The 3845-nt window shown below is 43.8% G+C and overlaps 1 long non-coding RNA gene across 1 annotated transcript; it reads right to left on the bottom strand.

The window, feature by feature from the left end:
• Positions 1-264: 264 nt before the first annotated feature.
• On the bottom strand, positions 265-3173 carry LOC130520975 (uncharacterized). The gene is made up of 4 exons (XR_008949138.1): positions 2930-3173; positions 2647-2819; positions 644-817; positions 265-437 (listed from the first exon to the last, which is right to left on the bottom strand). It is a non-coding gene; the product is annotated as an uncharacterized LOC130520975 (long non-coding RNA).
• Positions 3174-3845: the final 672 nt, after the last annotated feature.

Here is a 3845-nt window from a genome sequence, read left to right as displayed (position 1 = left end):
TAAAGGCAACCTGTCTTAGATGACTTCCTGTCTCCCTCACCATCTCCCTCCTCGTTGGCTGGTGTCTACCAGGCACCCTCACCTAGTTTTGTCTAATTTTGGTTACCATCTGTCGGCTTTTTCATTGTCCTTAAATCAATTTATCATGAATAAGTGGTCCCCGTGTGGCCCTCCCTCCTGAAGGAACTGGGCACAACACACACACTCAGAAAGTGTGAGGACCCTCGGATGGAATAATGGACATTTTTGAGAATGGTGTTTACCCCAGAGTTTCCAGTCGGCAGTTTGGAAAGTGGAGAAAACCACAGAGCAGCTTCACTCCTGAATCCTGCAGCTTGTTGTCACTCAGGTCCAGTTCTCTGAGATGGGAGGGATTGGACCTCAGCGCCGAGGCCAGAGAGTCACAGCTGATCTCTGATAACCTGCAGTATTCTAATCTGAAAAATGCAGGATAAGGTTATACGGTGCAGGTCTGCATGTTATCTGCGTCAGTACTAAACCTACGTTAGTTCTTAGTTGGGTCAGACCTGAATTCACGATATTACAAGGAATTTTTTTAATGTGGTGCATCACAGCAGTGTTGAGAACAGCCTCACTTCACCATCTTAGCAGCTGGTATATAGGTAGAAAAATGAAGACTGACCTGAGCCTCTCCAGTTTACAGTTTGGACTCTCCAGTCCAGAACAGAGCCGCTTCACTCCTGAATCCTGCAACGTGTTGTGGCTCAGGTCCAGAACCCTCAGATGGGAGTGGTTGGACTTCAGAGCTGAGGCCACAGAATCACAGCTGGTCTCTGATAAACTGCAGCGTCTTAGTCTAAAATAACAATTATTTTGAGAGAAGACAAATAAAAATCAACATGTACCAGAGCAAAACACAGCTTACAAGCAACAAACCTCTGGTCCTGCACCGGCTTATCTGCCGTATGTTCCTATTTTGGGTTCTTTCAGGGCGGTTGGACAAGATCTACACCGTATGTAAAGTGTGTGTGGGTCAAAATACCTTCCAAGTTTGTGAGACCACATTTCTCAATAGCACTCAACTCTTGTCAGGAGTTGGGACAAAGCGACCCACTCCTGATAGCTTGTGGGCGATGCTGCAGCGACCCTGCAATCCCTACACTCTCTGGTGGAACCAAATCAAAGGTTTTAGACACTGCTGGATGCTGGAAGGGTGGCTATAGTCTGGACGCATCGTTCCCCTGACTGCACATTTCTCCAACAATGATTGGCAGCTGGTGTCACTTGTTCTCCAGATGAGAGAAGGAAAGAGAGCCCCCCCACAGTGTGTTTGATTGCCCCACTGCAAGCTCAATGCTGCCAGAAAACATTGCAGGAGCATCAATTCCCCTCAGGGCATCAACAAGGAGCTCAGGAAAAGGTGCAGCTGCCACCTACTAGAGACAAGCACACTGAGCTGAGATTCAAAGCCCTCTCCTCCCAAGAGAAGAGCTTGTTTGTTGGAGGCTCTTCTGGGCGATACCTGGTGCCACAGCTCCAGCTCAGCCCGTCTCTGGAGCTGAGGTGGAGCTTAGCAAGTTTCATGGTTCTCCACCACTTCCTCTCGCTGAGGACCTTCTCAGCTGGTGGTTTCTGTTCCACCTTCCAAGTTGAGCAGGTGATACTTCTGCATTCCTGCCACCAGGTCTCTGCAGAAAGAGTCTTCTCTACTGTTTTATATTAGATTGTAGAAAATTAGGATTTTTGGTTGATGTCTTAGATGTTGTTGACTAAGAGCAGGTTTCTCTTTAATAACATAGAGAGATTCGATGAGAAGAGCAAATGTATTATTTTATGAGCTACTTCCACTACTATTATATACAAATACTTCCATATTGTCTTAGATTGCAAGCTGCATTTATTGCATCATTCATAGAAAGTCATATTTGTGAGGAGAAAAACTCAAATAAGGTCATTTTCTTTAATGACCATTACAAAAGAAGGAGGCGATGAACAAACAGATTTATCTAAAAATGTGTGAAAACTTATGGATGGAAACCTTTTTAAAATGGTTGCATTGTGTAGAATCGGTGTAGAATCAACTTGTTGACTTCTGATTTGGACTCCAATGGAAGTGAGGTGCAACAATTGTGGATGCTGAAAGCTTCAGATCTTCATGAAGGTTTCTGTGGTTGGACTGACCTGCTGCCCCTTTAAGAGGGAGGCAGGTTTGGGCTTCTGGCTGGAATGAAGCCACCTAAGATGAGAATGACTGCAGGCTTTCGGTACCAAGGTTTAACAGGGGGCTCACTTCACACTTAGGCTTTTCTCTTTTTTGGGATGGCTTTTCTCAGTAGAGAAGGGGCATGGCACACTGCAGCAGCTTTCTTTTTGGGGTTTGCTAGTTTTCCTTCTGATCTTTAAAAGACAGGAAGAACCATTTTTGATTGGTCTGAATGTTTGGGTGGTTTTGTGGCCAGCCTAAAATAAAACAAGACAAATCTACAACTGATACTTCCTTTCTAGTCATTGATGACCATCCTCACATGGGACAGATTTCCACAACCAATTTAATACTGCAAATCTGTCCTGTGTGGTCTTTTTTCTGAGAACTGTAACACTACGTTTATAACAAAGATCAAACATGGAAACATTTATTGTCTAACTAGTTACACCTGGGAAAGTACTGGATCATCTCTGACTGACCTGAGCGTCTCCAGCTTACAGAGAGGATCCTGGAGAGCACCACAGAGCAGCTTCACTCCTGGATCCTTCAGCTGGTCTGACTCAGCTCCAGTTCTCTGAGATGGGAGGGATTGGACCTCAGCGCCGAGGCCAGAGAGCCACAGCTGATCTCTGATAAACTGCAGCCACTCAGCCTGGAAAAGGAATAAATGGGGCAAATAAAAACACATTTCTAAATCTGAAAATGAAGAGAAAAGCAGAAAATGTAAAGAAATTTAGAAAAGACCAACAGAGGCCTCCTGACCTGAGCGTCTCCAGTCTGCAGTTTGGATGCATCATTGCAGAAGACAGGAACTTTACTCCAGCATCTGTGCCAGGTTTTGGTTCCATCTTAAGCTCAGCTCCCGTAGATGAGAAGGGTTTGACGTCATTGCTGAGGCCACAACTTCCCAATGACTCATTGAAAGAACATCACCAGACAGTCTGTTGTGTATGAAACAAAAATAGTGAGTCAAACTTTGGGATTTCTCATCAACTTATCTGAGAATCTACCTCAACACAAATGTAGCTCATTTCCTGGAAAAGCTAAATTCAACACCGTAGAGCAACAGTTTGAACGACCATCAGATCTGAAATGCAACTGAATTATTCTCAACATTTGTCTTATTTTAGAACAGCTCATAATTACTCAATATTTAAAATGATTGTAGCAAATGGTTTAAAGAAACGTGCATCTTTTTATCTGTCTATCGGCTCTTTGGATATTTTGCATTTCATCCAATTTGTACGATGGTGCGTCAAGTCTTAATTCAGCGATCCGATCGATGACATCAGAGTCTCTGGTTGCATCGATTGCCCTCAGCTTCTGTTCTATCTGCCTGTTTCCCTTCAAATCATTTTCACTGCACCTTTTGTTGCTAGTGATGAAGTTGCCACCTAACGGGTGTGGAAAGGCTCAAACAACTTTGTGGGTCACATAAAGGCTCCAAACGGAACCGCCACAAAGACCTAAAACACCCATTTAAACCAACGAGGCCGGCTGTTTTTACGTTGAACAAATGAAGCAAAATAGTCACGTGTCATTAGTTAAAATGTGTTTTTCTGTCGTTAGAATACGATGTATACAAACAAACAAAAGTGATTTAATGACATGACAGTAATTTCATGATAGTCAGTTAACTTGTGGCTCCTATTATTCCTGCCTTATGTTGGTTTGTCTG

Source organism: Takifugu flavidus, unplaced genomic scaffold (genome assembly GCF_003711565.1).
Source record: "Takifugu flavidus isolate HTHZ2018 unplaced genomic scaffold, ASM371156v2 ctg619, whole genome shotgun sequence".
NCBI classification, from domain to species: Eukaryota; Metazoa; Chordata; class Actinopteri; order Tetraodontiformes; family Tetraodontidae; genus Takifugu; species Takifugu flavidus.
This window is presented reverse-complemented; position numbering and strand designations above follow the sequence as displayed.